The sequence below is a fragment of the Scyliorhinus canicula genome, chromosome 17 (genome assembly GCF_902713615.1).
Source record: "Scyliorhinus canicula chromosome 17, sScyCan1.1, whole genome shotgun sequence".
Lineage (NCBI taxonomy): Eukaryota > Metazoa > Chordata > Chondrichthyes > Carcharhiniformes > Scyliorhinidae > Scyliorhinus > Scyliorhinus canicula.
In genome coordinates, this window is record NC_052162.1 from 125,224,541 (window position 1) to 125,238,551 (window position 14,011).

Sequence of the window (14,011 nt, forward strand, 5' to 3'; positions counted from 1 at the left end):
TGTGAAGCAACAGAGCTAAACACTGTGTTACTGTGCCACCCCGTATGATATGTATAGTTTTGTTATATGGTATACATTTGATATATTATTCAGGGTTCTGTAATAACGCACATTTATTATTATTTCTAGCTGTGTAATATAATATAGTAACTACGTTATATATTTCCAATAATCTCTTCCATCGGATGGTTGTTAGTCTCTGGATTTCTCTTCCACAGGGACCAGTGGAGGCTGAGGTCATTGAATAGTTTTACGGATGAGTTGAATAGATTTCTGAGTAATGACGTTTATGGGGAACAGGTGGGAAAATGGAAAGAAGGCTGAGATGAGGAGGGATTTCTTCACTCGAGGATGTGGTGAAGCTTTGGAATTCTCCACCCAAGAGGACTGTGGAGCCTCAGTCATCAAGTATTTTCAACACAGATATTGATAGGTTTCTAGATATTGAACATATCAAGGGATATGGGGGATAGTGTGGGAAAATGATGCTGAGGTAGATCGGCCAATGATTTCATTGAATGGTTGAGCAGGCTCGATGGGCCAAATGGCCGACTGCAACTCCGATTTGTTATGGTTTCCATGTCCAGGACAGGAAGCAGTGAGCATGGATCTGTTAATCAGCCTGAATCAGAACCTTCAGGAGAATTGGGAGGGTGAATATTAGATACAGCAGAGTGAGAATGGAGGGAGATTGTGTGGGGTGGAGATTTACAACTTTTGGGGAATGAGAGAGGAAAGAATGTTCCAGAGAAACTACAGAGGGTAAGATTCTATAAAAACAAAGGATAACAGTTCAGTTTGTAAAATATTACAAACAGACTAACTGCATATACAAATTAAAATGAATAACACAACATAGATGACATAGAACTCCTATAGTGCAGAAGGCCATTCACCCCTCAAGTCTGCACTGAGCCTCAGAAATAACACTTCACTGAGGCCCACTCGCCATCCTATCCTTGTAACCCGGTGCATTGATCATGGTCAACCCACCTAACCTACACATCTTGGACATTAAGGGGCAATTTAGTGTGATCAATCCACTTTAGCTGCACATCTTTGGACAATGGGAGGAAACTGGAGCACCCGGAGGAAAAACACAAAGATACAAGGAGAATATGCAAACTCCACACAGACAGCCACCTATAGCTGCAATTCAACCTGGGTCCCTGGCGCTGAGGTAGCAGCATTAACCATTGTGCCCTACCCCTGCCCTAAGTTGAATTGAATTCACTCATGGAAAGCCCAGGAGGCGCAAGTCAGTCACATTGGAGCTGATGTATTTGAGATAGGAGTCCCATACTTTACCCAATGCATCAGACTCCGAATGGATTACAGACATGAAAAATTGCATGGAGATGCATTCCATAATCAGCCTCTGCCAGTTTTAGATCGAGGGAGAACTGACTGGTCTGCTTCTGTATTGAGCCAGATGAATGTTGGCTCCATCCTAACCCAATCCCTTATGAACCTAAGACGAGAGGCCGATTGATGAAGCCTGATTTTTGGGAGACCCTGCCCTCCCTTAGCTCCTGGTGATTGGAGCTGAACAAACTTGAGGCGAGGTTTCATTTTGTTCCAGGTAGAGTTATAGATGTTTACAGCATGGAACCAGGCCCTTCGGCCCAGCTTGCCCATGCTGCCCAGTTTCTATCACTAAGCTAGTCCCACTTGCCAGGATTTAGCCCATATCCCTCTATACCCACCCTGCCCATGTAACTGTCTAACTGCTTTTTGAAGGACAAAATTGTACCCGCTTCTACCACTGCCTCTGGCAGCCATTCCAGATGCTCACCACCTTCTGTCTGAAGAAAGTTACCCTCTGGTCTCTTTTGTATCTCTCTCCTCTCTCCTTAAACCTATGCCCTCTAGTTCTAGACTCCTCTATCTCAGGGAAAATGTTGACTGTATACCTTATCTATGCTCCTCATTATTTTATAGACCTCTATAAGATCACCGCTAAGCCTCCTACGCTCCAGGGGGAAAAGTCCCAGCCCACCCAGCCTCTCCTTATAACTCAGACCATCAAGTCCTGGCAGCATCCTGGTAAATCTCTTCTGCACTCTTTCTCGTTTAACAATATCTTTCCCATAATAGGCTGAGTTTTCTACACTAAGGTTATGTCGACTTTCTCCTTAAGAAAGGAGAGGATCTTTTTCCTTCTGATAGGGTGATTGATGCCCCGTACGTTCCCTGAGAAAATTTGCAGATTAACTGCCGCTATTAGTTAGGTGGCAGAGAGAATAGGTAGAAAGGACTGGGAAATCCATTTAATTTTATCAATCCATCACTTTTCCACCATATTCACGGATATGAGTAACAAGGTCAAGGAAGTCATTTTAAACTCTAACATCTAGCTTCCTTCTTGCACAGATTATATAACATTTCTTTGTTAATCACATTGATTTCATATTAGAAGCCAGTCACAGAACAGTTGATTATTCAATAATGAACTTTGATTAAGTTATAATTCGCGAAACAATGTAATAGATAATATTGTAATGGCTGAATTGTTCTTTTATAAATTAAGATTGTACAAACCCAAATGTTTCTAAACGGCAGAACTAGCAGAAATCGTTGATACAAATAAAGTATTTTGATAAATGGCAGGCTTTTATATTCTACCCAAGTCTGGCTCAAGAATAAGCTTATCATTCAACCTGATCAAGATTAGTAAAAAAGAAAGCTATTGCCTTCCACAAACTGTCTTTTTAAACCAGTGTATCTTGTATTAACCAAGTGTATGAATTAGATAACTGTATTAATTAGAATTAGCTACCAACAAGTAGCAGTAATACTTACTGAGGCTCAATCGAATTGCAACTAATTATCCATCATGAATCAGTCGTCATAGTGAAAGACTGAAAGCCTTTTTACATTTGCTGTAAAAATGTACAAGCTTAATTGCTGTGGATGTAAAGAATGTGCAATGAAGATAATGTACAGGCTAGAGAGACCTTCAAGCTCAGATTAGCCTCATCATTTGAAACTGTCTGAATAAGGGATTGTATAGAATCAGATAAAGGGATAGTATGAAACAATTCTGTTGTATTCCTGTCTGAGATAATGAGAGGGCAGTGTAAGTAATTGGGGATCCAATTCAATTAATCTGGTAACCAAATTGGCCAATTGTCATGTTACAACAGGCCCAACTCTTTGACGTGAGGTAATGGTCACTTTGGGGATAAAAGTAGATGTTCTGAAGGTCTTCCTTGTTAGCCAAATACTGAAAACTCCCAAGGCCGAGTTCCAAGGAAATTACGTCAAAGTACGAGCCAGAATCCCGAGGCTGAATTCCACAAGAATTACTGTCAAAGAAGGAGCCAGAGAGGGTTACGCTTCTACAGACTGATCACCCACATGAAGTTGTAAAAGTCAATTTCTTAAAGTTGTTCAGTAAACCATTTTCATTTAATAAACTTTTAAAATTTACTATCCAGAGGATTCTGCCTTTGCCTTAATTGGTTCAAGTGTTGTCTGAACCAAAGTGAATTTATTAAATGGTAAGTTGGGGGTGGCTGAAATTAATTACGTTCCAGATAACCTGCACGTCTTTGGATTGTGGGAGGAAACTGGAGCACCCAGAGGAAAGCCACACAGACATGGGGAGAATGTACAGACTCCGCACAGACAGTGACCCAGCCGGGAATCGAACCTGGGACCCTGGCGCTGTGACGCCACAGTGCTATCCACTCCTGGTTTGCTGGAAGCCCAAATGACCTCCGGTCCTCCGTAGGTTCCCATTGGTCAATCAGACTGTTCATGATCGGGAACTTGGTGTTCAGGGCAATGGAAGAGCTCAAGTGGCAGCCTTCAATAACAGACTAATTTGCATTTATACAGCACATTTAATGTAATTAAACATCCCAAGGTGTTTCACAGGGACATTGTAAATCCAGGTTTCACAGATGATTTGATAAAATTGTCCAAGCTCATGATCATGTGTCAGAAAATACTGCTCCTTTCTGTCTCTGCCTCCACACACTCCCTCCCTATTGATTGTTACACTAATTCATCCCACTGTCCTCCTCTTGCTTTTCCCCCAATTCTCCTCCCCTGAAGTGCTGACCCTCGGGTTCAGTTTCACACTCACCGATTGCCCTCCCCAATTGTCTAAATCTTTACACATGATGTTAACAAAAAATTGTGCTAAGGGGCGTCACAATAAAATCTAGTGACTACCCACGTGTACTTTGTGTCCGGAATGGGGGACTGCCCTCCATCCCCCACTTTTCACCCAGGTCCCAGGGGTTTGTAGATGGTTAATGGCAGCTGAATCTCCCATAGTCCCCCTCGCCGGGGAAACCGCTCCATCCACCGCGCGGCGGCGGCCAGGGACTGCGCATGTTCAAAGGCGACAGGAAGATGCGCGTGCGCAGTAATGGTTCTTCCCGTTGAGGTCAAAAGAGCATCTATGACCACGTGACATCCGTCCCATTGTCTCTAGGCGGCCAGCAGCCAATGGAAAGATTGGAGGACCGGAAGGACTCTGGTCCGCCAGCTTTGTGTGAATTAAGTTTGAGCTTCAGACAGTGTGCCCAACATCTGTGAGTAAAACACTTTCTTTTCTCCCCCTTTCCATTTCTTTTCTCATTCTGACCTTCAATTGGTGACTTGCAGCAAATGAAGGGAAAGGAAGTGAATCCAGGGAGAGTGCAGACTCTGCAAAGCTTGGCCCAGGTCTCTCTCTCTTAAAGACACTGACATCCTTTGCTCCCTCAGCTTGACACATTTATTTGTCTGGCTAAAAGGATGGTCTCTTTCCCAATGTTCACAATTAAAGGGCTGGTTTCCACAGGAGATGGTTGACATTTAAGGGGACAGTAAATTAATGTAGGATAGAGATATGTCTGGTGTTTTTATATGATGCAGATTAGATATATTATTAATGGTTCTGTAATAAAGCATATTTATTATTATTTCTAGTTGTGTAATATAGTGAGGCAGCACGGTAGCATAGTGGTTAGCACAATTGCTTCACAGCTCCAGGGTCCCAGGTTCGATTCCCGGCTGGGTCACTGTCTGTGCGGAGTCTGCACGTTCTCCCTGTGTGTGCGTGGGTTTCCTCCGGGTGCTCCGGTTTCCTCCCACAGTCCAAAGATGTGCAGGTTAGGTGGATTGACCATGATAAATTGCCCTTAGTGTCCAAAATTGCCCTTAGTGTTGGGTGGGGTTACTGGGTTATGGGGATAGGGTGTTGACCTTGGGTAGGGTGCTCTTTCCAAGAGCCGGTGCAGACTCGATGGGCCGAATGGCCTCCTTCTGCACTGCAAATTCTATGATAGTACTGTAGCTATGTTATATATTTCCAGAAGAGAAAATGCTGGAAAATCTCAGCAGGTCTAGCAGCATCGTTAAGAGAGAAAGGAGCTGAGATTTCGAGTCCAGGTGACTCTTTGTCAAAGATAAAGGGCATAGAAAGTGGGAGATATTTATACTGTCAGGTGAGGGAATGAAAGCTCAGTCATAGCCACAGAAACAAAGGAAAAATAGTGCAAATGCCAGTCCCCAAAGAGAATAAAAGGTGTGAAAGGTCAAACAGCAGAGAAACTAAAATCAGAGGGTATGGTGTGACAGATACAGATGTGGGGAAAATGGGGTCATGGGTGGGAAATGGGTGAAACGAAGGGAAGGGGGAAACAAAGGGGACAAAAGGTAAGGAAAGCGGGGATAAGATTGCGGAGGAAAATATATATCAAGAAAGAATTAAAATACAGGTAAAATGAAATGTAATGAAAACATAGTAGAGCTAATCATCTGAAGTTGCCGAATTCGATGTTGAGACCGGAAGGCTTCAGCATCCCGAACCGGAAGATGAGATGCTGTTCCTCCAGGATGCGTTGAGCTTCTCTGGAACATTGCAGCAGGCCAAGGACAAAAATATGGGCATGGGAGCAGGGTCTTGTGTTAAAATGGCAAGCTAGGGGAATGTCAGGGTTCTGAATGCGCAGAGACCAAAGGTGCTCAGCAAAGTGATCACCCAGTCTACGTTTGGTCTCTGATATAGAGGAGACCACATTGGGAACTGCAAACGCAATAGACCAAATTGAAAGGGGTGCAAGTGAAACACTGCTTAACCTGGAATGAGTGTTTTTGGCCTGGGATGTTAAGCATGGAAGAGGTAAAGGGCAAAATGTTACACCTTCTGCAATTGCATGGGAAGGTGCCATGGGTGATGGGAGAGGTGTGGGTATGGTGGAGGAGTGGACTAGATTATCCCAAAGGGAACAGTCTCTGCGGAATGCTGACAGCGGGAGTGAAGGAAAGAAGTGTTTAGTGGTAGCATCATGCTGGAGTTGGTGAAAATGACGGAGGATTATGCTTTACATATGGAGGCTGGTGGGGTGGAATGTGCAAATGAGGGGGACTCCTTGTTTTGGGAGAGAGGGCAGGGGGCGAGGGAAGTGGCACGAGAGATGGGCCGCACACTATTGAGGTCCCTGTCAACAACTGTAGGTGGGAAATCACGATTGAGGAAGAAGGAACACATTTTTGAAGCACCACTTTGGAAAGTGGCATCATCGGAACAAATGCGACGGAGGAGAAGGAGCTGACAGAAAGGGATGGAGTCCTTACAGGATGTAGGGTATAAAGAGCTGTAGTCCAGACAGCTATGGGACTCAGTGGGCTTCTAATGGATGTTAGTAGATAGTCTGTTGCTGGAAATGGAGACAGAAAGGTCAAGGAAGTGTCTGAGATGGACCAGGTGAAAGTGATAGAGGGGTGGAAACTGCAAGCAAAGTTGATGAATTTTTTCAGGTCCGGACAAGAGCATGAAGTGGCACCAAAATAGTCATTGATGTACCAGTAAAAGAGTTGTGGGAGGGGACCTGGGTCAGCCTGGAACAATGAATGTCCACATACCCCATAAAAAGGCAAGTTTAGCTCGGACCCATTGCTGCACTTTTGATTTGGAGAAAGTGGGATGAATTGAAGAAGAGGTTGTTGAGAGATAAAACAAGTTCAGCCAGGCGAAGAAGAGTGGTGGTCGATGGGAATTATTTTCGAGAAAGAAGCGAAGAGCTCTCTACACCCCCATCCCACACCAGGATGGACTGAGAGCTCTTTGGGAATCACCCTAAAATCGGCCTTTTTCTTTGTCAAACGGGCTAAGTATTTGCTCGGCTTATTCCCAAACTCGTACAACTTCTGCCTCACACTCTCAACTTTACTCGAACTGCTGAGTCATCAGGGAGTCCAAAGCTGCTCTTGCTGCGTTAACCTCTTTCAGCAATAGCTTACTCAGGCCCTCCATATGATTCTCCACCACCATCGCCAAACACACCTCCAGACGCCGCTGGTTCTCCAGCATCCTGCACCTTTTATTAGCAGGGTAAGAAATGATCAGCCCCCGAGCATAAACTTCACACGTCTCCCACAAAATGGAGGGGGGAATTCGGGGATTGAGTTAGCCAAAAGGAAGAACTCAAAATGCGTAGTGAATGAAGGGTCTCTTATCCGGGAAGCATCAAACCTCCACATTCTCGATCTGGGGGTGAGCCCTTGAGCAAAACATTGATGTGGGGTGGGTCTGGAAAGAAGGTAAAATCTCTGACCCTTGGATGCAAAGTTCTTTCAAAGACCCATATAACCCACCTCCTCACAAGCCGGTGCCAAGCTCTAGTTTGCAGCGTGGAGGGGGGTTTCTGGTAACCAGGAGTTGATCAGCCAGAGGATTTAAGTGACAGTTGAAGTTGCCAACCACAAATGAGTTAGTTGAAGCTAATTCTGCAAAATATACAAAAGCCTTCGGAATGAACTCTGGGGAGTAATTCGGGGATCCATAAACATTCATTATTGAAACAACATCTCCATGCACTGAACCTCTAATTATCACATATCTACCTCCTTTGTCCTTGGTGCAGGTTTCAACCTTAAAAGGGATATTTTTATTAATAAGGATTGCCACACCCCTGCTACTTGATGAAAAGGAGATGAAAAAAACCTGTCTCACCCAATCCCACCTCAATTTAAAGTGTTCCTCATCATCCAGATGGGTTTCCTGTAATAAAGCCATGTCCACTTTCTCCTTTAAGAAAGGAGAGGACCTTTTTCTTTCTGACAGGGTGATGGATCCCCGTACATTCCCTGAGAAAATTTGCAGATTAACTGCCACCATTAGGTAGGCGACAAAGAGAACAGGAACAGATTTTTACACCACAATCGGGCGTGCGCCATTACCCCCTCCTCCAACTCACTTTACACCAGAGGCACCAAAGTTTCCCCAAACTGCTCCTTTCACAGATAATAGCCCCGTCTGTACCAGAGTAGAATAAAGTCAACAACACATAAACCCTCCCATAATAACAAAAATACAAAAGACTCCCCACCACAATAGATCCAAGGGGACACTCCTCAATAAGACTGAGGACCCGGAGGATTAACCCCACGGCCAGACTGTCGTTACCCTCAGGATACCTTCTCCAAAATGAGGGGAAGAAAAGAAGGGCCAACAAGGGAATGGGGATCGAATGTCCCTCCCACATTTTAGATCCACCCGTGAAGACCTGCATCCACCACCACCCACCCTTCGGCAATGGCACCACTCGGTTCTGCCATGATTAACGCTCGGATGATACAAGAAAAACAACGGATAATAAGCACACGGCACATCTACCATAACTGAGATAAGATAATATGAGACCCTGTAACATGCAAGGAGAAGAAGAAATTCAATCGGAGCTCACAGAATAACAACTCCCTTAAACAGGATAAAAGATAACAAATTCAGACAACAACACCATGATAGGGAAAGAGTCCGGATTAGAGCCTGAGTTAGTCCGAGCTGCAAACCATCCCTCCAAATCCTTGCCCTTCATGATTTAACAATGGCCAAGACAGTAGTTGGATTATTGAAAGACTTGATGGAGTTGTCGGATACAATTTTCAGGATCTCAGGATAAAGCAACATAATTCACTCCCGCAGCCTTGAGTTCCCTTCAAACTTCCTTAAAGCATCGATGCTTCGTTTGCATGGCTGCCGAAAAGTGCTGGAAAAATTCACTTGTCTCTCAGTCCGGAAGAAACAATCTCGAACACGTCCGTACTTCAGAATATTCTTTATTATGATCGGGGCCGCTCTCTAGGTATTCCGGAGAACCACCTCGGAGAGTGCCAAAGTATTGCTCAAAACATCCTTTTTTTATATGTATTATTAGGGAGCTGTCCCTTACATTCACTTGAGGTTGCCCCCATTACAAAGCATAAATTTGTTATTGCCATAGTTCCAATACATGATTTTACAAACTTTGAGGTTATCTGTTGGCACATGAGTATGTAGCAGTCTTTGCTTAATTAGCAGGTGTTAGCTATAGTTGCAAGCGGCTCCCACATTTCCTATCCAGTCATCCGGCCATGCTCCTTGTTTCTCAAGGCTATTCGGCTTATAGTCATGAGTCGGCTCACGACTTCAAATATCAACTCCCTTATCTGAGCAAGTTCATTCTGCTTCAATGGCTTCAATAACAAGCTCCTCCACTTGTGATTTTCCACTAATGTATCCCATTCATTCTGGCTTTTTCTGGCTCTTAACCCTTGCTTCACATCCTCATCCTCACTCCCTCATGGAGCCAGGTCCCACCTCACCTTTCCCGTCTCCAGGAATCTCTGGCAAACTTTCAAGTTGTGGAAGGGAATGATTACAGGGCTGGGATGAAAACTATCCCTCAGCCTCAAAGACAGGATCCGATGCCCTTTCTAATTTGAAACACCCAGGCTTCACATCCAGCTTGAGGAAATGTGGCAGCCGGTCCTCGAAGCACCTAACGGGAGCCTCACCCTCCACATCTTCTGAGGGTCAGGCTGTCATGTTGAAAAGGTGGCTCAAGCCCTACTGAATCCGCCTGCACTCTTTTATCGACTGATTTCTTGACGTTTTACGACATAATCTTACCAAACACAATCCTGATGAATTCCAGGGACAGGGGAAACGACAACAAATATTAATTCAAGGATTAGGTAGACAAGGGGCGGGCAATCAGGATAACTCGCCATATTATTACTGTGGCTACTATCATGGGAGTGTCCCTTTAAGAAAGGCTTTTGTCTTGTCACATGGCTTCAGTGATGTCATTATGTGGGCGGAGCTGGGCTGTGGCTCTGTGAGCTGTTTTTGGCTTTCACATTTGGCTGCTGTGGACACAGACAGAAACAGATGTGTTTTGGCCTGTCTCTCTCTATTTTCGTTTTAAATATCTGTTCCAGTAAAAATCACCTTGGTGATGGTTTTAGATTTAGTTTAAGGGTTTAAACTTGCTGGCGAGAAGGGGTCAGCTGGTGAGAAGTGTTCAGACTCTCTGGAAAAGCCAGTCTTATTCAAGTGAGAATTCAGAGTGCTGGGCCACTCCCTTGAAAAAAGAGTGTTTTTGGTTTATGGGATTTTGTTTCTGAATTGGAACAGTTAAGGGGGAATTTGTGTTTGTAATTGATAAACATTCTTGCTTTGTGTTTCTATAAATGTTAACTAAGTTCTTAGAGTAAAGCTTTGTTTGAGGAAGACTATTGAATCACACCTGAAGGGAAGACTTTTGTGCTCATGCTAGCCAAATTCAACAAACCGTTATAAGTCAGGTGAATTCCATAACATACTTTGGAGTTTCTAAACCCTGTCCCATCACACTACCAGGTCAGGTAAAAGGTTGGAAATCCTGCAGCGAGCAACTCAGCTCCTGACCTGCTAAAGCCTATCCACCATCTACAGGGCACAAGTCAGGAGTGTAATGGAATACTCTCTACTTGCTTGGATGAGTGCAGCTCCAACAACACTCCAGAAGCTCAACACCATCCAGGACAAAACAGCCCGTTTGATTGCTTCCCCCTTCCACAAACAACAAACCCTCCACCACCGACGAACAGTAGCAGCCGTGTGTACCATCTATCCACTGCAGTAACTCACCAAAGTTCTTTAGACAGCAGCTTCCAAACCCATGGCCACTGCCATCTAGAAGGACAAGAGCAGCAGTTTCCTGGGAACCCCACCACCTGGAGGTTCCCTTCCAAGTCACTCACCAGACAGACTTGGAAATATATCGCCGTTCCTTCACTGTCCCTGGGGCAACATCCTGGAACTCCCTCCCTGATAGCACGATGGGTGTGCAAGAAGGCAACTCACCACCATCTTCTGGAGGCCAACGAGGGATGGGCAACAAATACTGGCCTCACCAGTGATGCCAAAATCCTGTCAATGAATTAAAAAATAAATGTAGAGTACCCAGTTCTTTTCTTTTCCAATTAAGGGGCAATTTAGCATGGCCAATTCACATACCCTGCACATCTTTTGGGTTGTAGGGGTGAGATCCATGCAGATATGGGGAGAATGTGCAGAATCCACATGGACAGTTACGCCGGGGCTGAGATCAAACCCGGGTCCTTGGCGCTAAGAGGCAACAATGCTAACCACTGTGCCACCATGCTGTTCCTGTCAAATGTGAAGACAATGTGGTGAAGCTTTGGAATTCTCTACCCCAGAGGACTGAGGAGCCTCAGTCATCAAGTATTTTCCAGACCGAGATTGATAGGCTTCTAGGTAGTGAAGATATCAAGGGATATGGGGAATAGTGTGGGAAAATGCTGCTGAGGTAGATCGACCTACCTGATCCCGTTGAATGATTGAGAAGGCTCGATGGGCTGAATGGCCGACTGCAGCTCCTATTTGTTATGATCTCTGTGTCCAGGACAGGACGCAGTGAGCAGGGATCTGTCAATCAGCCTGAATCAGCACCTTCAGGAGAATTGGGAGGGTAAATATTAGATACAGCAGAGTGAGAATGGAGGGAGAGTGTGTGGGATGAGGATTTACAGCTTTTGGGGAATGAGAGAGGGAAGAATGTTCCAGAGAAACTAGAATTGTCTGTTCTGAATTTCTATCCTGTACTGACAGTGATGTCTTTTCTAAACTCCTTTTACAGGATGTGAAAGGATAGGATTTACAGACAGAAATCTCAAACATCACGTATGGATCTGATAGAGTCACTCAGTTCAGCGGCCATTAAATCTAGAAGAGAAATGTTTGCCCGACCTGTTGGCTTCAAAAGATTTTAAACATCAGTGTGACTGGAAAAGCACCGAGACACACACACCCGAGTGAGAGTGTTCCAGAGCACTGACTGTGGAAAGAGTTAGAACCAGTTACACAGCCTGAAAAAACATCACACCATTCACAGCGGGGAGAGACCGTACACGTGTTCTGTGTGTGGACAAGGCTTCAACTGATCGTCCGACCTGGAGAGACACAAGGAGACCCAAAACATGGAGAAACCGTGGAAATGTGGGGACTGTGGAAAGGGATTCAGAGTCCCATCTGTGCTGGAAGCTCATCGACGCAGTCACACTGGGGAGAGGCCATTCATCTGCTCTCAGTGTGGGAAGAGATTCACTTGGTTACACAACCTGCAGTCACACCAGCGATTTCACACCGGGGAGAGGCCATTCATCTGCTCTCAGTGTGGGAAGGGATTCACTCGGTTACAGAACCTGCAGACACACCAGCGAGTTCACACTGGGGAGAGGCCATACACCTGCTCTCAATGTGGGAAGGAATTCAGTGAGTTAGCCAGCCTGATGAAACACCAGCGAGTTCACACTGGGGAGAGGCCGTTCACCTGCTCTCAGTGTGGGAAGGGATTCACTCAATTATCCAGCCTGAAGTCACACCAGCGAATTCACACAGGGGAGAGGCCATTCACCTGCTCTCAGTGTGGGAAGGCATTCACTCAGTCATCCAACCTGCAGATACACCAGCGAGTTCACACTGAGGAGAAGCCATTTACCTGCTCTCAGTGTGGGAAGGGATTTTGTGTTTCATCGCGCCTGCTGAGACACCAACAGGTTCACAAGTGATTACAGGGGTTGGATTCTGTTACTGTTTCTGCTTCAATTACATCCAGGACTCCATTTAATTCATTCTGAAATTTGCTTAATGATGGTTGGAGGGTAGGGCCGCACATTGGTGCAATGGTTAGCACAGCTGCCTCACTGCCGAGGTCCCAGGTTCGATCCCGGCCCTGGGTCACTGACCGAGTTAAGTTTGCACATTATTCCCGTGTCTGTGTGGGTTTCGCTCCCACAATCGAAAGATATGCAGGGTAGGTGGATTTTATTTTTTGTTTTTTATAAATTTAGAGTACTCGATTCATTTTTTCCAATTCACAGGCAATTTAGCGTGGACAAGTCACCTACCCTACACATTTTTGGGTTGTGGGGGCGAAACCCACAATTTAGAAATTTTTAGAGATCTAAATTTAGAAATCTGTCAGTCTCTGCTTTAAACACACTCAGTGACTGAGCTCCCACAGCCCTCTGGGGTAGAGAATTCCAAAGATTCACAACCCTCTGAGTAAAGAAATGTCTCCTCGGAGACCGGCCCTAAGTGGCTTCTCCCTTATTTTGAAATTGTGTCCCCTGGTTCCAGACTCCCCAACCAGGGGAAACATCTCATCTGCATCTGTTGCCAATTATTTTTGGCTATCCTCAACAGACACAATACAAAGCAGCTGATAAATGTGAAGAACAGATGATGAATGCTGCAGCATCGATAGCAACCTGTCTTCCCATCAAGTGAAGAATTCTGCTGTCAGAGCCAGGCAACTACATATCACTGAATTGTTGAAGCTTTTCTTGTGTAATCTTGGAGGCCGCCCCGGTCTTTAGAAATCTAGGAGTGGGTAAATTTATGCTCACGACTGTGACATGTGAGACTAAAATGGACTAGGCTCCCTACACTCGCATGTATGTTTGCCTGTTGAAAAATGTAAAATGATATTACAGAGTATAAGTTGCATGTAATCATGAGAAATGTTTAAAATTAAAAATGTTTTCAAAAAAATAAAGCCACCTGCGGACATAGCTGGTTCATTTTTGTTAAAGGGGAAGGTGTGACGATTGGAAGATTTTAGAAAATTCCATTTTCATTGTATTGGGCAATTTAAGGGTTAAAAGCGTGGGGTTAGAGTGTGATTCACTGCAGGGGTCTTGTTTTTATTTTAAAGAAGGATCCTGTTTTGCAGGACCTGGG